Below are 21,647 nucleotides of genomic sequence, written 5' to 3' on the forward strand. Positions count from 1 at the left end.
CTTCAGAAATTATTCATTTAATTACAAATTAAATAGAGAATATTTTATTATTTTTAATAAGAGGCATCGACAGTACCCTTGGTTACACAGTCATTTAGCAACTGTGCAATTACCAAACACAGACCTATGTCTGCTGCAGATTTTGGTCATTGTAGCTGAAGATCCATGAGGGTGTGTGTACTATTAAACTTTCAGTGTTATAAAGGCTTCTATCTTAATGTAAGAGCTAATAACCTTGAAATCATTTCCTGCCATTGTTTCCCCTAATATAATCATTTCTATTTATTAGCAAGGAAATTTTCTCACATTGTATCTTCTTCCTTGTAACTGAGACATCCCATGGAGTTACAGCCAGGCAGGGAAATGAGCAAACTTTGAAGTAATTAAGAGTATCCTGAAGTGTAAGTTTTTGCATAAGCATTTTGTGATAACCATTTTCTCTCTTCTATTAGATCAGTGTTTCTCAATATATTAGGTTTGAATTTTTAAAGTTAGTGTATTTTCTTTAACTTTTATTTTATGGTAATATTTTATGTCAACATTGAGGTTAATCAAAGATAAAACAAACATAAAATAAGGACAGTGGCTCTGAAAGGAATGACAGTAAGAATTGATTTACTTATGACCCTACCATTGAAAATTATTGCTCTGGTTTGTAAACTTCGTGAGATAATCTGTCTCCCAAAGATCTAGCATTGTCTGGCACAAAAGAGACATTGGACAAATGTTTTAGAATGATTGAATTAGAAATACAATGACTGTGCATTACTGCAGTTCATTCTATAACTTGATAGTAGAACATATGAAGCTATTAATAATGATATTTTAAAGCTATGTTTGAAATGATATAATGCTTCTGACATACTATTGAGTGAACAAAGAAAATTAAAAAACATCAGTGAAATTTCGTGTACGTATATCTGTATACATATATGTATCTCTGGGTTTATATGGTTCAAATTATCAGGCCACAGCTTTAAATGTGTTAAACTAGTTGTATTCTCCTGTGACTAAATCCAAGTCACATACCAAAATTGAAAGTGGGTGTCCCCTGGATCTTCTTAGCTACCATTGTCTTTTTATTACTTGAAGAAACCTTGCTCTTTGATAGATTAATAAACTTTCATATCCTGAGAAGAAATGTATCCTTTGCAAAATTCCTAAGAATTCCTCAGTCATATGTTCTCATGGTCACTCCTGTATGAATTTTCTGCTTTCACTGAACTTTGTCTTTCTCATATCTCACCTACAATTGATGTCCTGTGTTCTCAGTGCTGGGCTCACCAAAATGTCAAACATAAGTTTGTAAATTTTATTTTCCTGGGATGTGTGCATAGAAACACACACACACACACACACACATACACACACGTTATTTGTATGAGTTGTGGACTTTTGAAAAGGTTTCACTTAATGAGCAGGAAGTTTTCTTTGCAACAGTGCTAATAACTTAGATTTGAATATGATGGATCATGCTTCCTAAAAGTCCATGCCACTCCACCAATTATATATCTCACCTTGTACATTTTTCCTCAGACACAATCCTTCTGTCTTCTTGACTACTCCCTCACTCTCTTTACATCCCCATGGTCCTCCATCTAAGAAAAACAAAAGTCACCCAGTTCCCTTTACCTGATTATGCAGAACAGTATATAGTTCTGTTTACTGGCTAGTGGATATCTTTTTGTATTCAAAGACTCATTAATGTGCTCTGATAAAAGAGACATTCACTAGGGGTCTTACCTGCCTCAGAACTGGTGAGGCTTTGAAATTATCTTCCCTTACTCTTTTCCTTATAAATCTCCAAAAGTGGGGGAGTGTCACAGAACCTCAAAGATGGGAATTAGGCAGAAGTGGCTATATTAAGTTTCAGTTTAAAACACGATTTTAAAACAGTAAATACAGATGGCTAATTTTTTTCATTTCTTGTCGGTGTTTCTGACTTTCCTTCCCGGAAAGGAGCTTTAATTTTGTTTTCATGATACCTTGCTCTCACTCCCATGTTTCACTTACAATTACTGTTGTTTTTATTATTAATGCAAGGCAGCAAGTAAAAGGGTAAATGGGTGACGATATGTACTTATCTGTTGAACCTTTCTCAGAAACATATGGCTTGAGTGTACTTTCTCTGTTTTATGAATACAGATACATTAAAAAAAACTTGAATTATGATATAGGATGATATTGGTATGGTATGATTGGATGCCGTTTTCAAATCCATTACCCATCAAAGTTCTCATTTGTTTAAATCATGACATAGTATAAGAGCAGACATAGTTGCTTGCATACTTTCTCTCTTCAATATTAAGTTGTTAATTCAAGCTCCAGGTAATTCCCCCAGGGTGACTTTTAGTTGTTAGCAGTAGGAATCCTACACACTTAAAGGCTTTCTCTTTAGCTACTGAAGACTTCAGAATTATGTTTACCCTGCTTACAGCTCTGACTTCCTCTAACCAAGCTTTAGAGTCCGTTCTTGATAGGACTGGTGTTGGCTCTCTCTCTCACTGTTGTTAGAACACTATCACAATATAATCTGCTATCCTCTATATTAGTGGTAAAATGTGTCCAGAAGAAAAGCTATAGAATAAGGTATATGGATTTATTTGCTGCTAGCTATCTCTTAAAAGAGTTAAGCAACCTCTAACTGTCGACTTCCTAAAATGTCTCCCTTTGCTTCCTTGAGACTTTATGTTCTTGATTCATCTTCTTTTTCTCCCATTCCTGTTTTATATTCCTTACTGATATTTTGCTTTCCAGTTTCTCATGGGTAACTGTATGTTCAGTCCTTTGTTTAGATTTTCTCAAAAAGCTCACCCTCTTGTAACTTCAAATATCATTTCTATGTAAATGGTTTCTAAATTCATTATCTTGGCTCCTACCAGTATGTCTTCCCTTTCTTATTTCCAAGTTCTGTTTTTCTATTTATCATTCTTCCAATCTCCATCTGAAACTATTGAAGATAATGCAGATTTTGAAATGATATTTATAGTGCGTGATTCTGCCTACTCCTTATTGTCTATTATGCTGCTACCTTTCTAATTGAGGACCAATCTTGATTGTTATAAAAACCTTCTAATTGGTTTTTCAGTGTCCTATCTCTCCAGTAATCTAGCAACCCCCTAATTCTCTTAAGACACAACTCTGCTTATACATCGAGGCTTTTTCTTCCTTGGGAATCCTACCTGTGAAATGGATAGGAGCCACAAGGTGAATTGGGATGCTTGGCTATGGCTCTCTCTATACCAGTTTGCTAAGTCTTCTCTTTATGTGAGTAACTGAGGATAAACACTGGTGTATTTTTCTACTTGACCTTAATTTTTTCATAAAATGGACTCTTAAGATAATAAACATGAATATTAAAAGTTTTAAAGAAACACATATTTTGACACAAATTTAAGTATCTTACTCTATAAGTTTCAACTATTTTTCTCTGTAATTACTGCTCAATCCAAAATTGGCTTATCTCTCTAGTCTAAGTAGAAAGAAGATCCATTAATAATTTTGGACATTTTGACAGGGTCAAAAATGTTTCACAGTTGTAAATTTATACTTATTATTCTTATACTACTAAGCTTTATGCACATTGATGGGGTGACTTTTGAGAAGCCCCTAACTTCCTCATATAATTTTTCTGAGAGATGATGTATTTAATCAAGATAATTTACACTAATGGCTATAGTAAGCAAACTTCAGTGGTTTAACACAATAAAGGTTTATTTCTCATTCATAAAGAGTCCAATGTGGAAATTCTGGTGTGGGTGGCTCTTTGGTGGCTCTCCATCAATGATGACTCAGTGTCTTAGTTTGGGCTGCTATAACAGATTAACATAGACTGGGTGACTTACAAACAACAGAAATTTATTTCTCACACTTATGGAAACTGGAAGTCTGTGATAAAGTGCCCACATGGCTGGGTTCTGTTGGGGACCCTCTTTCAGATTGCAGATGACTTCTTTCCTTATACCCTCACATGGTAGAGAGAGCAAGAGACCTTCTTGAGGTCTCTTTTATAAGGGTACTAATCACATTTGTAAGGGCTCCATCCTCATGACCTAATCACCTCCCAAGACCCCACCTCCAAATACTAACACCTTGGAGTTTAGGATTTCAGCCTATGAATTTGGTTGGGTTGGGGGTGCACAAACATTCAGTCCATAACACTGAAGCATTGTGATTCTTTCAGTCTAGTGGCTCAGCATTCATTAGGGCTTTGGTGTGAGTCTGGATTCTCTACGTCTGTTCATCAATGAGCAGAATGAAAGAACATGAAGGATCATGTAGGACATTTCAACAAACACGTTTTGGGAGTGTCATATATTATTTTTGCCTACCATTTATTGGCTAGAACTAGTTAACTGGCTCCACTTAAATGTAAACAGATGGGAAAATATAGTTCGTGTGCCCAGGAAGAAGAAATGGGTTTGGTTGAATATTTAGCCATGCTCTGCCACAGATGATGTTAATTTATCTTTGGAACAGTAACAAATTAACACTTTGATTTCTGACTCATTTATTCAATTGCTTACTCTTTACAGCAAGGAAAGTTGTTTTTTTGTTTGCTTCCATCTGTATACACAGACCCCATCTGGTAGTGGTGTGGTGGTAATAGTAGAAAAGATTGGGGAGGCAATGGTAAGTGTTGAGTGAGTTAATCACAAAGTAAATATGAGCTATTGATAAAATATGGCTGTTGTAAAACATTTTTTGATGTTAGTAAGAATAGTTTGAGCACACATTCACTGTGTGTATGTGTGTCAATTATTAAAGTTTATATTTTCTTAAGATATAATACACATAGCATACAATTCACCCTTTTAAAGTCTATAATTCAATGTTTTTTTCTTAACATAATCACAAAGGTATGTAACCATTTTTATTCCCTAATGCCAGAACATTTTCATCATCCCCAAAATGAAACATTGAACCATATAGCAGTCTCCCCTATTGTACTATTCCCCCAACTCCTGGCAAGATTTAGTTGAATCTGTAGATTAGTTTGGGAGTATTGCTGTCTTATCATTGTTAATCTTCCAATCTGTTAATACTGGATGTCTTACCACTTGTTTTACTTTAATTTCTTTCAATCATGTTTTATAGTTTTCAGTATACAAGTCTTACACTTCTTTTGTTAATTTTCCCTAAGGATTTTATTCTTTTTGATGCTATTGTAAATGGAAATTTTTCCTTAATTTTCTTTTCAGATTTATTACTAGTATATAGAAATGGAGTTGTATATTGCTCTTATGTCCTGAAACTTTGCTGAAAATCATTTAATATTAGTTCTAATTGTTTTATTTTGGATCCCCTAGAGTTTTTACTTTATAGGATCATATCATTTGAAATACAGTTTTATTTCTTCCTATCTAATATGGATGCCTATTATTTCTTCTTATTTCTTTCCTTATATTTCTTGCCTAATTTCCCTGGCAATTAGGAACTCCAGGAAAATGTTGAATAGAATCAGCAAGAACAGGCATCTTTGTCTTTTTCCTGGTACTGGGGGTGGGGGGGGGAGGAGCTTTCAATCTTATTACCATTAAGTATGATAATAGCTGTGTCTTCTTCGTAGATGCTGCTTATCAGGTTGAGAAAAGTTTGTTGAGTGAGTTTCTCTTTTTTTTAACATATTTATTGGAGTATAATTGCTTTACAATTCTGTGTGAGTTTCTGTTTTATAACAAAGTGAATCAGCTATACATATACATATATCCCCATATGTCCTCCCTCTTGAATCTCGCTCCCACCCTCCCTATCCCACCTCTCTAGGTGGTCAAAAAGCACTCTGTGCTATGTGGCTGCTTCTCACTAGCTATCTATTTTACATTTGGTAGTGTATGTCCATGCCACTCTCTCACTTTGTCCCAGCTTATCCTTCCCCCTCCCCATATCCTCAAGTCCATTCTCTAGTAGGTCTGCATCTTTATTCCTGTCTTGCCCCTAGGTTCTTCATGACCTTTTTTTTTTTTTTTTAGATTCCATATATATGTGTTAGCATACAGTGTTTGTTTTATCTTTCTGACTTACTTCACTCTGTATGACAGACTCTAGGTCTATCCACCTCACTACAAATAACTCAGTTTCGTTTCTTTTTATGGCTGAGTAATATTCCATTATATATATGTGCCACATCTTCTTTATCCATTCCTCTGTCGATAGACACTTAGGTTGCTTCCATGTCCTGGCTATTGTAAATAGAGCTTCAGTGAACATTGTGGTACATGATTCTTTTTGAATTATGGTTTTCTCAGAATATATGCCCAGTAGTGGGATTGCTGGGTCATATGGTAGTTCTATTTTTAGTTTTTTAAGGAAGCTCCATACTGTTCCCCATAGTGGCTGTATCAATTTACATTCCCACCAACAGTGCAAGAGGGTTCCCTTTTCTCCACAGCCTCTCCAGCATTTATTGTTTGTATATTTTTTGATGATGGCCATTCTGACCAGTGTGAGATGATACCTCATTGTAGTTTTGATTTGCATTTCTCTAGTGATTAATGATGTTGAGCATCCTTTCATGTGTTTGTTTGCAATCTGTATATCTTCTTCGGAGAAATGTCTATTTAGGTCTTCTGCCCATTTTTGGATTGGTTTGTTTGTTTTTTTGATATTGAGATGCATGAGTTGCTTGTATGTTTTGGAGACTAATTCTTTGTCTGTTGCTTCATTTCCAAATATTTTCTCCCACTCTGAAGGTTGTCTTTCTGTCTTGGTTATGGTTTCCTTTGCTGTGCAAAAGCTTTTAAGTTGCATTAGGTCCCATTTGTTTATTTCTGCTTTTATTTCCATTTCTCTAGGAGGTGGGTCAAAAAGGATCTTGCTGTGATTTATGTCATAGAGTGTTCTGCCTATGTTTTCCTCTAAGCGTTTGATAGTGTCTGGCCTTACATTTAGGTCTTTAATCCATTTTGAGTTTATTCTTGTGTATGGTGTTAGGGAGTGTTCTAATTTCATACTTCTACATGTACCTGTCCAGTTTTCCCAGCACCACTTATTGAAGAGGCTGTCTTTTCTCCATTGTATATTTTTGCCTCCTTTATCAAAGATAAGGTGACCATATGTATGTGGGTTTATCTCTGGGCTTTCTATCCTCTTCCATTGATCTATATTTCTGTTTTTGTGCCAGTACCATACTCTCTTGATTACTGTAGCTTTGTAGTATAGTCTGAAGTCAGGCAGCCTGATTCCTCCAGCTCCATTTTTCTTTCTCAAGATTGCTTTGGCTAACGGGTCTTTTGTGTTTCCATAGAAATTGTGAAATTTTCTCTTCTAGTTTTGTGAAAAATGCCAGTGGTAGTTGGATAGGGATTGCATTGAATCTGTAGGTTGCTTTGGGTAGTAGAGTCATTTTCACAATGTTGATTCTTCCAATACAAGAACATGGTATATCTCTCCATGTATTTGTATCATCTTTAATTTCTTTCATCAGTGTCTTATAATTTTCTGAATACAGGTCTTTTTTCTCCTTAGGTAGATTTATTCCTAGGTATTTTATTCTTTTTGTTGCAATGGTAAATGGGAGTGTTTTCTTAATTTCACTTTCAGATTTTTCATCATTAGTGTATAGGAATGCAAGAGATTTCTGTGCATTAATTTTGTGTCTTGCTACTTTACCAAATTCATTGATTAGCTCTTGTAGTTTTCTGGTAGTATCTTTAGGATGTTCTATGTATAGTATCATGTCATCTGCAAACAGTGACAGCTTTACTTCTTCTTTTCCGATTTGGATTCCTTTTATTTCCTTTTCTTCTCTGATTGCTGTGCCTAAAACTTCCAAAACTATGTTGAATAAGAGTGGTGAGAGTGGGCAACCTTGTCTTGTTCCTGATCGTAGTGGAAATGGTTTCAGATTTTCACCATTGAGGACGATGTTGGCTGTGGGTTTGTCATATATGGCCTTTATTATGTTGAGGAAAGTTCCCTCTATGCCTACTTTCTGCAGGGTTTTTTATCATAAATGGGTGTTGAATTTTGTCAAAAGGTTTCTGTGCATCTATTGAGATGATCATATGGTTTTTTTCCTTCAGTTTGTTAATATGGTGTATCACATTGATTGATTTGCGTATATTGAAGAATCCTTGCATTCCTGGGATAAACCCCACTTGATCATGGTGTATGATGCTTTTAATGTGCTGTTGGATTCTGTTTGCTAGTATTTTGTTGAGGAGTTTTGCATTTATGTTCATCAGTGATATTGGCCTATCGTTTTCTTTCTTTGTGACAGCTTTGTAGGGTTTTCATATCGGGGTGATGGTGGCCTTGTAGAATGAGTTTGGGAGTGTCCCTCCTCCTATATTTTGGAAGAGTTTGAGAAAGATAGCTGGTAGCTCTTCTCTAAATGTTTGACACAATTCGCCTGTGAAGCCATCTGGTCCTGGGGTTTTGTTTATTGGAAGAATTTTAATCACAGTTTCAATTTCATTACTTATGATTTCTCTGTTCATATTTTCTATTTCTTGCTGGTTCAGTCTTGGCAGTTTATACCTTTCCAAGAATTTGTCCATTTCTTCCAAGTTGTCCATTTTAGTGGCATATAGTTGCTTGTAGTAATCTCTCATGATCCTGTGTATTTCTGCAGTGTCAATTGTTATTTCCTCTTTTTTATTTCTAATTCTGTTGATTTGAGTCTTCTCCCTTTTTTTCTTCATCTGTCTGGTTAATGGTTTATCAATTTTATTTATCTTCTCAAAGAACCAGCTTTTAGTTTTATTGATCTTTGCTATTATTTCCTTCATTTTTTTCACATTTATTTCTGATCTGATCTTTATGATTTCTTTCCTCCTTGTAACTTTGGGGTTCTTTTGTTCTTCTTTCTCTAATTGTTCTAGGTGTAAGTTAGGTTGTTTATTTGAGATGTTTCTTGTTTCTTAAGGTAGGATTGTATTGCTATAAACTTCCCTCTTAGAACTGCTTTTGCTGCCTCCCATTGGTTTTGGGTTGTCGTGTTTTCATTGTCATTTGTTTGTAGGTATTTTTTGATTTCCTCTTTGATTTCTTCAGTGATCTCTTTGTTATTAAGTAGTGTATTGTTTATCCTCCATGTGTGAGTGTTTTTATCTTGAAATGATATTCAATTTTCTTCATTGCTTTTTATGCATCTCTTGAGATATGTGGATTTTGTCCCTTATTTTATTAATATGATGTATTACATTGATTGATTTTGCCTCTTGATCCACAACCTTGCCCTCCTTGAATAAACCCCACTTGGTCCTTTTGCTCTGCTGGTGGATTTGGTTTGCTAATATTTTGTTGAAGATTTTTGCACCTTTATATAAGGAATATTAATAGCTTTTTCCTTGTCTAGTGTTGGTATTAGTGTAACAGTCGCAATGGGGTAGATTGGGAAGCATTTCCTCCTCTTTTATATTTTGGAAGAAGTTGTGAAGAATAGGTTTGAATTATTCCTTAAATATTTCCTAGAATTCACCAGTGAAGTCATCTCATCTTGGGGTTTTCTTTGTGGGAAGCTTTTTGGTTACTGATTCAATCTTTTTTCTTGTTTATAGATATATAATTACATATATAAAGATATATTTCTTTTTGAGTAAGTTTCAGTAGTTTGTCTTTTGGGGAACTTGTAAATTTCATCCAGGTTATGTAATTTATTGGCATATAGTTGCTCTTGGTACTCCCTTGTAATCCTTTTTACTCCTGTAAGGTAGGTACTAATGTCCTCTATTTCAATTCTGGTGTTAGTAATTTGAGTCTTCTACATTTTTTCTTGTTCAGTTTAGCCAAATGTTTGTCAATATTGTTAATTTTTTTAAAAGAACCGACTTTTCTATTATTTGTTTCATTTATTCCTACTCTAATTTTCATTATTTCTTTCTTCCTGCTAGCTTTGAGTTTAGTATGCTCTTATTTTTCCAGTTTTTTAAGTTGGAAGGTTAAGTTATTTATTTGAGATTTTTTAATGTAGATGACTACATTCTTGTGAAGCATACATGGAACAATTTCAGAGATAAACCTTTGCTAGATCATAAAAAAGTATATACACTTCTGTTGTGAAATGGAGTGTTCCATAGATATCTCTTAGGTCTAGTTGGTTTATAGTGTTGTTCAAGTCTTCTGTTTCCTTCATGACCTTCTGCTTAGTTGTTCAATCCATTATTAAAGTGTGGTGTTGAAGTCTCCAACTATTATTTTTGATTTGTATATTTCTGTTCTGTCAGGTTTTTATTTTGTTTTTTTGGGTTTTTTTTTTTTGCAGTACGCGGGCCTCTCACTGTTGTGGCTTCTCCCGTTGCGGAGCACAGGCTCCGGACGCTCAGGCTCAGTTGCCATGGCTCACAGGCCCAGCCGCTCCACGGCATGTGGGATCTTCCTGGTCCGGGGCACGAACCCGTGTCCCCTGCATCTGCAGGCAGACTCTTCAACCACTGCGCCACCAGGGAAGCCCAGTGTTCTGTCAGATTTTACATCATGTATTTTTGAACCCTCTTGTTAGGTGCACGTAAGCTTATAATTGTTATATATTCTTTATATATTGATCCTTTTATCATTATGAAATGTCTTTCTTTGTCTCTTGTAACAGTTTTCGTCTGAAAGTGTGTTTTGTTTTGTATTACTGTAGCTACTCCAGCCTACCTTTCGTTACTGTTTGCATGGTATATCTTTTTCTCTACTTTTACATTTCACCTTCTTCTGGCTTGGAATCTAAAGTGTACCTGTTCTTAAGCTCATGTAGTTGTATTATATTTTATATCCATTCTGTCAATCTCTCTCCTTTTCTTGGCGTCTTTAATCCATTTAGATTTAATGTAATTACTGATAAGGTAGGAAATTTATCTCCCAGTTTCTTCTTTGTTTTCTACATGTCTTATATCTTTTTTTTTGTTCATTTATTAATGCCTTGTTGCCTTCTTTGAGTTAAATAGGTATTTTTTAGTACACCATTTTAATTTGTGTTAGTCAAGATTCTTCAGAGATTTATTATAACGACTTGACTCACACAGTTATGGAAGTTGGTAAGTCCTAAGATCTTAGTCGGCAAGCTGGAGACCAAGGAGAGGTGATGGTGGAGTTTGGTCCAAAGGCTAGCAGGCTTGAGTCATAGGAAGAGCTGACATTTCAGTTTGAATCCAAAAGCCATCAGGTAGGAAGAATTCTCTTTTACTTAGGGCAAGGTCAGCCTTTTTGTTTTATTCAGGCCTTCAACTGATTGGATGAGGCCCACTCACATTAGGCAGGGCATTCTGCTTTACTTAGTCTAATGATTTAAATGTTAATCTCATTTGAAAACACCCTCACACACAGAAAGAATGAGCATAATGTTTGAACAAATATCTGGGTACCTGAGGCCCAATGAAGTTGACATAAAATTAGCCATCATATAATTTTTTATTATTTTTTTGCTATATTTTTGAGTTATTTTCTTAGCGGTTTTTCTAAGGGTTACAATTAACATACTAATTTATAACAATTTAGTTCATATTAAGAATGATTCAATTTTAATTGCATACAAAGCTTTGGTCTTATATAGCTCAATTTTTTTCTCCCTCCTCTGTGATGTCATAAATTTATCATCATATAAATTGCTGGTCTATACCTTATATGCTCATCAACACAGATATATAATTATAATTATTGCATTATACAATTGCCTTTTAAATTAATAGAAGATAATAATTATAAGCCAGAAAATACATTTATACTGTCTTTTAGATTTACTTATGTAGTTACCTTTACTCTTAATTCTTTACATTTATACTGTCTTTTAGATTTACTTATGTAGTTACTTTTACTCTTAATTCTTTATGATTCAAGGTAGTGTCTAGCATCTATTAATTTCAGTTTGATGGACTCCTTTTAGTATATCTTGTAGGTTAAGTCTCCTAGTGACAAAGACTCTTAGCTTTTACCTGAGAATGTCTTATTTCCCCTTCATTTTTGAAGGGTAGTTTTGCTACATATCGATTCTGGATTTACAATCTTTTTCTTTAACACTTTGAAACTTTTGTACCCCTCCATACTGGCCTGCACGGTTTCTGATGAGAAATTGGCTGTTAATCTTACTGAGGATCCCTTCTACATGATGAGTCACTCCTCTCTTGTGGCTTTCAAAATTCCCTATTTATCTTTCAACAGTTTGATTATAATGTGTCTCTGTGAGGATCTTTGATTTTATCCTACTTGGAGTTTGAGCATCTTAGACGAGTAAATTTATGTATTTTTTTAAATTCAGAAAGATTTCAACCATTGTTTCTCCAAATATACTTTCTGCTCCATTTTCTCTTATCCTGGGACTCCCATTTTTGCCTGTGTTGGTATGCTTGTTGGTGTCATACACATCTCTTAGGCTCTTCAATTTTCTTAAGTTTTTTTTTTTCTCTCTTCCTAAGATTCAAGTCTCAGTTGACTCATCATCAAGTTCATTGATTCTTTCTTCTGTTTGTTCAGTTCTGCTGTCTAGTGATTTTTCAGTTCAGGTGTTGTTCTTTTCAACTGTAGAATTTCCTTTGAGTCTTTTAAAATTTGTTTTGTATATTTTTTTGATATTATGTTTGGTGAGACAGTATTTTCATACTTTCCTGTAGTTCTTTGGGCATTGTTTCTAAGAGTTCTTTAAACACATTAAAAATAGCTGATTTTAATGTCTTTGTCTAGTAAGTCTTCCTCAGGGACAGTTTCTGTTAATATTTTTTTCTGTTAATTTTAAAAATCCTATCTACAGGCCATCTTTTCTTGTTCTTTTGCATGCTTCTTAATTTTTTTTGTTGAAAACTGAAATTTTCAAATAATGTATTTTGGTAACTCTAGACATCAAATTCTTTCCCCTCTCCAGGGTTTGTTGTTATTGTTGCTTGTTGTTGTTGCTAGTTTACACTTTTCTGAACTAATTCAGTAATGTATTCATTCTTTGTCTTGTGTGGCCACTGAAGTCTCAGCTCAGTTAGCTTTGTTGTCAACCAATATTGAATAGAGATTTCCTTGGATATATGCAAATGTAGGTCTCCTTTTCTCTTTTGAGGAGCTCTGTATTGATAAGGCATGTCTTAAACCATTAGCCAGGTAGTTTACTTCATTGCCTCAGTGTTTACTTCCTGCTTGTGCAGAGCCTTAAGTTTAGCCAGTAGTGAGAACTTACAGACTTCTCATGTCTTTCTTGAGCAGAGTACTACACAGGCACATGGCCTTTTAGATTCCCAAGAAAAAGCCCCCTATGAACATCTCATTCCCTAGCTTTCTTTTTAAGTGTTTTGGTTAGCCTATTGTTTACACCAGTTCTTATCCTCTCAGCAGCTGTGATATTAACCCATTGCTACTGAATATTTCTGACAAATGTTTGCAAGGGAAAATTTCTTCTCACTGGGCAAGCTCTGATTGAGTTCAAAGAAAGAGAGTTCTTGTGAATGAGGTATTCCAGGAAACCACCAGACTGGTGAAATAATGATAATTCTCTGGAAATGTGACTTTGAAAAAGCTCCAACCCTGTTCTCATTCCACTGGTTACCAAGCCACTGGTTTTCACAGTCATTGCAGGTTATTTATTTTCAAGGATAATACACAGCTTGGGAAAGGGGAGATGGGAATAGAACAAATTAGAAGCCAAAAGTCTTCCTGTTTTTACTGAGATTCAGTTTTCTTCTTGAATAAGTTCTCCCCAACTGCTGTAAGACTTTGTTTAATTTCCATAATTCTGAACAAGCTTATTCTGACAGTTTTTACCAGGGTTATTTTTATTTTATTAAGGTGAAAATTTTTAGAGGTCTTTATTCTGCTATTCCCACTCTTGTCATTTAAAACAATTTACATATATATGTAAATTAGAATGTTTTCTTACTTTATCCCAGTGGATCATTTTGTACATGCACTAGCATGTGGTCACTCTACTTTGAGAATTACAGTTGACCCTTGAACAACATGGGTTTGAATTGCGTAGTTCCACTTACACATGGATTTTTTAAAATGGTAAATGTTACAATACTACATGATCCATGGTTGATTGAATCTGCAGTTGTGGAACTGTGGATACAGAGGAACCAAGGGGGGCTGTATATGGAGGGCTGACTATAAGTTATTTGCAGATTTTTGACTGTGCGGAGGGTCAGTGCCCCTAACCCCTGTGTTGTTCACAGGTCAATTGTACTGTTATATAAGGAAGAACCAAAATGTATAGATGGGATTTACATGGAAGAAACTCTTGTCCTAAATTTCAAATAATTAGAATTGCTTCAAAGGCAGGACAGGTCACTTCGTCAAGTGAGAAGCCTCCTAGATCATCTTTTAAGGGTACCTCAGAGGATACTCTTCATGGTCAATGATGTGGCTGTAAACCAAATGAATTATAAAATCTGTTCCAAGTATGTTCCTCCTAAGAATCTATTACTTCAGTATATTTAATATACTGATAAAATTCCAATTATAAATCTATGTGTGATTGTATGTGTAAGTGTACAAACAATATCTTTTAGAAAAATTACAAGGTGGATATATATAGATATTTACACAGATACACTGTCACACGCACATATACATTTGAGGATTGAGACTAATATTAAAACATGTTATCATAGAAATATGCTACTTGAAATGATAAAATAAACCTAGATTAACTTAATGTCATTTTTTTCCTGTTTGTAACCTTTGTGTTAAGAATGAGCTATCTTGTATTTTAATGATCAACCTTTTCTCAGGGTTATATATTACCCTGTCAATTATTGTAAAAGATATAGAAATTGCTATAAAACATGTCCAGTTTTGTGAACACTCAATCACTACAAGAAAAATAGAAAATATAATAAAACTAAATGCGATGTTGTGACATTTTTAATAATGAGAATATGAAATGTTACAACATAATTTCATTTTCTTGGTAATTTAACCCCTGGGTTTCTGCTGTGTTCCCTAGGTTTCAGCTATGTTCCTCATTACTTCTTTGGTGTTTTTATACTTACCCTGTCCAATGTCTTCCTAGGCGAGCTTCATTTGCATCCTTACTTGTGTAGGATGGCTCCTAGACAGATCTGCCTGTATCATTCAGAGGACAGAACTCAATCACTCTTGTCAATATTAAAAGCCAGCTTGTCAACCAGAAGCCAATTGGTGTTTTGTAATGGAAAAAGTAATAGAACATTTGCTTCTGCCTCTATAAACTAATTACACTAAAGCCCCAAGTTGGTCCTTTTATGTACAAGGCTACTCTAGCTAGGCTCATAAAAATGTAAAGTATCCTTTACATTTTTAATATGTCCATGAAACATATATTTTTGTGAAATGTCACTTCACAGTACAACTTGAGTTTTATGGTGGTGTGGCCTCAGGAAGACAAATTTCATAATGGTTTGCTAAGGGCCCCTGAGAATTTTAAGTTCATGCAACTCCTCAGTTTCAGGGAACGTATGTTCAAAAAAAAGAATGAATAGCAGAGAGTGTTGCTTACTCCCTTCTGAAAAAGCAATCAATGCCTAGAACTATGAGTGTATTTTACATCTGTTCACTCTGCAAGCCATAGAAAACTAGTTTGGCAGGAAGAAATAAGATGAAAGTAGAATTAGACCAATTACTCAGATATTAATGGTGCTTGTCATTTCATTTGAGTTCCTCTAGGCACTTTCCAGTGCTTCATAATCCTCCTGGGTAAAAGAGTCTATCACATAAATTAAAAAATCCAAATGCTCAGTAGGCTGAGGTGTGAAAGCATACCTACAAGGTGAGGATTATTTAGTCTGGGAAAATTAAGTCTGAAAAGAGAAAAAAAATGATTTCTGTAAAATCCTGAAAGTAAGAGAATGTGACATTGCTTTTGAAATTGTATATCTCTTTAAATATGTGAATATATTTTCCTCATAAAAATTAAAACACACAAAAAAAGAAAAGGGAAAATCTCACTTCCCCAGTTTCCTCAGTTCCCCTCTCTTCCCCATAGAAATGTTTCCCTCAACTTATTTTCCATGAGTTTATGTGTAGAATCATTTGCATACATATACACACTTATGGCTTTTATTCTGTAGCTTGCTTTACCTGGTGATTTTTCTATGTTACTTGTAAGATTTGGTTTATTCTTTATAACTGCTGTGGTATATATACAATAATGCATTTATTCACACTTCTATCGAGGCACATCTAGGTTTCAAAGCTTGCTACTATAAATAATTATATATTGGGCAGCTGGCTTCTATTCTTGGTTCTTTTAATCCTAACTGATACACTCTGCTTTTTATAGACATCTTTAATCCGTTGTCTTCTGTTGTGATCTCTAATGTATTTACAGTTCTTTTTGACATCATGTTTTATGTTTTTTTCTTTTATACGTGTATACACATAATTTCATACAGAAGTGTGGTGAGTACATTCTTTAATTGAAATAATAGTGTCTGGATTCACACATGCGTCCTTGCCTTGCTCCTGAGCTTAGATGAAAAGGTTTCAATTTTTTATCATTGATTAGATGTTAGCTGTGGGTTTGTCATATATGGCCTTTATTATGTTGAGGTACATTTCTTCTATACCTAGTTTGTTGAGTATTTTGAAAGGGTGTTGAATTTTGTCAGATGTTTTTTCTACATGTATTGGGATGATCATGTGATTTTTATCCTTCATCTTGTTAATGTAGTGTGTCACATTTATTGATTTGTATATATTGAAGCATCCTTGCATTACCAGGGATAAATTCCACTTGATCATGCTGTATGATCCTTTTGATGTGCTTTTGAATTTAGTTTGCTAGTATTTTGCTGAGGAGTTTTTCATTTATAATCATAAAGAAGGTTGGTGTGTAGTTGTTTTTGGTTTTGTTTTTTGTTTGTTTTTTCGTTACATGTCCTTATTTGGCTTTGGTATCAGGTTAATGCTCGCCTCATAAAATGAGTTTGGCATTGTTCCCTCCTTTTCAGTTTTTGGAAAAGTTTGAGGATTGGTGTTAATCCTTCTTCAAATGTTGGGTAGAATTAACTGGTATAACCACCTGTTCTTGGAATTTCCTTTATTGGAATGTTTTTGATTACGGGCTCAGTTTCAATATACTTACTTGTTATTGGTGTGTTAAGATTTTCTACTACTTCATGATTCAGGCATGGTATGTCCTATGTATAAGGAATTTTCCATTTTTTCTAGATTATCCAATTTGTTGGTGTATAATTATTCATAGCAGTCTCTTATGATTGTTTTTATTTTTGTGGAGTCAGTTGTAATGTCCTTTCATTTCTGATTTTATTAATTTGAGTTTTTGTTCTTTTTTTCTTAATCTAGCTAAAATTTTGTTAATTTTGTTAATATTCAGAAAACCAACTCTTGGTTTTATTGATCTTTTCTATTGTTATCCTGGTCTCATTTCATTTATAGAGAATCTTTAATTCTTTAATTTTTATTATTTCTTTCTACTAACTTTGGGCTCAGTTTGTTCTTTTAAAGTTAGGTTTTTTATTTGAGCTTTTTCTTATTTTTTAATGTATTTGTTTATTGCTGTGAACTTCCTTCTTAGTATTGCTTTTATTGTATCTCATAAGTTGTGGCAAGTTGTGTTTTCATTTTCATTTTTGTAAAGATATTTTCTATTTTTTCTTTAGATTTCATCTTTGACTCATTGATTGCTTAGGAGTATGTTGTTTAATTTCCACATATTTGACGGTTTTCCTAAGAAAGGACATTTTTTAAAAAGGCCATAACCCTCAGATTATAATAAAGAGTTATAACAATTATGCATATCTATGCACCAAAGTGAGACAACCACCTTTATAAAACAAACTGTAAGAGGTGAATGGACACATAGGTAAATATACACTAATAACTAGAAATTTAATCCAGTTAAGACGTAGACAAGATATAACAAGTAGACTAGAAAACATGGGAGTAGGGGAGAGTAATGAAAGACCAAAGCAACATAAACAATATGGTAGATCTTATGGGTATATATCAAAATTTTCACCCTGATAATAGAGGAAGTAGTTTCTTCATCAGAACACATGGCAAATTTAGAAATATTTGTCATGTATTAGCTTATAAAGTAAATATCAATAAGGTCCATAAAGTAGAATTATTAAAAGAACACTTTCTGAACACAATGCAATAAGATAATAAAGAACATAAATAATAGATAATTCCATGGTGAATGGGATGGGGAATTCCTATTAAGCACCTCCTGTGTGAAGGGAGAAATACAAATCAAAATCCCCAAATTTCTAAAAAATAATGACATTTAAAATACTACATATTAAAATCTATGGTGCATATTTACACAGGTGATCAGAGGTTAAATACCTTAACAATAAAGATGAAAAAATGAAAGAAAATGAATTAAAATCTCAGGTCAAAAACCTGGAAATAGAACCACAAATAAGCCAAATGAAAGCACAAGTAATGAAATAATACCAAGAAGAGCAGAAATAAATAATACAGTGAAGAGAAAAACAGTAGATTTAAATAATATATTAAAATTCTGCTTTTAAAAAATAATTATCAAGATAAACTACTAACTAACCTAATCCAAGGGAAAAAAAAGAGGGGTGGGGGAGAAATTGCAAATATGAGAAAAAGCAATGGGGGAAAGAAGTATTGAAATATATAATGTAAAGATGTCACAACAGACTACTTGCAGACTTCTGTGTAATAAATTTGGAAACCTATATAAAATGGATGATGTTCCTAGATAAACCTAATTTAATAAAATTGACCCCATTAGAGAAAAAAATTAATAGATCTGAGATGAAAAATTGTATGATAACCTCCATAGATGCTGTAAATCTCTCAGTAAAATACAATCCATGCTTAGTTGTAGTGTATTAACTTTTTAGTTTATTTGGATTTGTTTTGCTTTTATTAGTAAGTTAAGGACTTTTATCCTCATATAATTTTTTTCTCTTGTAAATATGTTAGGTTTAGAATCAAGGTTTTGATTGTCTCATAGAATGAATTTGGAAATAACTCACATTCTCTAATCTGTGGAAGATTTTTTGGGTAAGATTTTCAGTTTTTCTCTCATGAATGTTTAGAGGAATTTCTTTGTTGGTACACTGTGTCTTAAAAGTTTTTTGTTGAAAGGTTTTAAAATACATATTATTCCTGAAATGTAAGGCTGTTTTAACATTTAAGATAATGTAATTCACTACATTAATGGGATAAAGGAGGAAAAAAACACATGAGCAATAGATAGAGAAACTTATTTTACAAAATTCAGCATTCATCAGGATGAACTCCAGAAACCAGTTAATAGGTTGCAGAACCCCTTTACCCCACACCACCATTCATACAGGTATAGACACAGACACATACACAGACAACAAAACACATGCACACACATACACACACACACTACACTTCCTATTTGTAATTATTAGCAATTTAGCCCATGATTGTTATTGTTTTTTACAATAAGCATCCAAATGAATGAATCTTACCAATAAGTTTATAGGTTTCTTTGCTCACTACTGTTTCTTCTACCTCTTGCACTCATTTTTTATTTTGCTATAGTATACTCAAAAAATTATTATAGCAAGTATCTGCTGGTATTACACTTTGATTACTTCCTGTCCCTAACATTATTTTTTCTTTACACAGAAAATTTCATTTTGAAACCTGTATTACCCTTACATCTGGCACTTTATAGTGAGGCTTTCTCCTTTTGACATCAGGTGGTTTTCTCCTAAATTAGCTGAAGCTTGTAGGTCTTAAATGTAAAACAGGCTGATGCAACATTATTATAATTCAGCCATTTTGATATAATTACAAAGGTGATATTTGAAATGTAAGAATGTGATTGTTTTTTTCTGAACACCTTTTAATATCTTTACTAGTGAAGCCTTGCCTTAGTTGCCAATAACTAGAACTACACTCAGCAAGCCCCTAAAAAGCATTTCATACTTCTGCTTTTAATCATCACAGGAACTACTATAATGCTGTTCCTCCTTCAATCAGAAAACATATTACTCAGTTTCTCAGCACCCTATTCACCCAGCCAGCTATAAAAAATATCAACAACCTTCTCCACCATTGGCTTTCTTCATAGTCTGCCTGGAGCAGAGTGAAGCTGTGGCCATATTTTCTTCCTTTTGATTCAAGGACCTTATCCTTTCATCAGAACTAAATGTAGGATGGTCAGTTAGGAGTCAACATTATAGATTGCTTCTGTTTTTTCCTCTTCCTTAGTTAAGTCTGTTTGTGCTGTGTTTAAAGGCCAATTCACTTAAAGAATAATGCTCTTCATCCCATCTTTGGAAGTGGTATTATCACTTAATGAGGCTAACAGAGGAGGAAGAGAAAAGGCCAGAGGCAGAATTTAAGGAGATAATAGCTAAGAGTTTTCCAAAACTGATTAAAGATACTGATAAAAAAAAACAACTTAAGAGGCCTTAAAAATCCCAAGAAAGAGAAATAAAAATAAATTGAACACTCAGTACATCTTAATGAAAGTACAGATCACTAAAGATAAGAAAATGTAGGAAACCTCCAAACAAAAAAACATATTCATGAAAAGGACAACCATTGAATTAACAGTTGACTTCTCAATGACAGTGATGGAAGCCAGAAGCCAGTAGAATAATATTCTCAATGGGCCAAAATAAACTAATGCACAGCCTAGAAGAATATATACTCAATGAAAATATTTTTTGCAACTGAAGGAGAAACACAAACTGAGTGGATGGTAAAAGAAATTAATGTGTTCTGCATTTTTCATATGATCTACAAGGAGGGAAGATATATTCATCCCCTTTAGAATTGAATAAGTTAAATATGCACACAATAATTTCTAGAGAAACCACTAAAAGAATAGAAATGGAGTGTATATCATTTAAACTAATGGAAAGAATAACATAGCAACAAGAAAAAATCAGTTTCAAAGGAAGTAAGAAAGGCAAAACAAAACAAAATTAGCTGAAACAGGACAAAATAAATGTCATATATAAGCCCAATATGCACTAAATGTAAATTAGATATACATTAAATGTAAATGGACTAAGTGTTCCTGTTAAAAGACTAAATTTCTTAGAATGTATTAAAAAGTTCAACTATATTGAGTTTATAACAGGTACATTCTTAAAATGTAAGTATATAAAAAGGTTAAAGTAAAAGGGTAGAATAGATTATATCATGCAAATACTAATCAAAAGAGTTAACACAGTGATACACTGCTACCAAAAATAATCTATAAAGGGACAAAAATTATCTAAAGATAGAGTTACTATAACAAAAGTCTTGCTTCCACCAGGATAGTAACACCAGGGTGTTATGTAACACTTGATTACATAGCCTCAAAGTATATAATGCAAAAATTTACAGAACAACAGTGTGTGGAAGAAATCCACAGTCATTATAGGGTATTATAGCACATCTCTCTAAATTGATAGGTTAGACAAATCATGAAGAACATAGAAGATTTGTATAGCACTATTAACAAACTTGACCTAATAGACATCTATGGAACACTATATGCAACTAATAAAGAGTACAGCCTTTTAAAGCATACACAAAATATTTAAAAATTGATCATATAATGAGCTGCAATGCACGTTTCAAATTTTAAAGAACTTTTGTCATACAGAGCATGTTCTCTGATCTCAATGCAATTGAGCTAAAAATAAATAGCAAAAGGATAGCTAGAAAGACTTCTTATGTTTGGAAATTAAAAAAAAAATCTAAATCTACATGTAAAAGAAGAAATTACAGTGGAAACCAGGGAGTATTTTGAACTGAATGAAAACAAAGTATTTTATATT

Source organism: Phocoena phocoena, chromosome X (assembly GCF_963924675.1).
Source record: "Phocoena phocoena chromosome X, mPhoPho1.1, whole genome shotgun sequence".
Classification (NCBI taxonomy): Eukaryota; Metazoa; Chordata; class Mammalia; order Artiodactyla; family Phocoenidae; genus Phocoena; species Phocoena phocoena.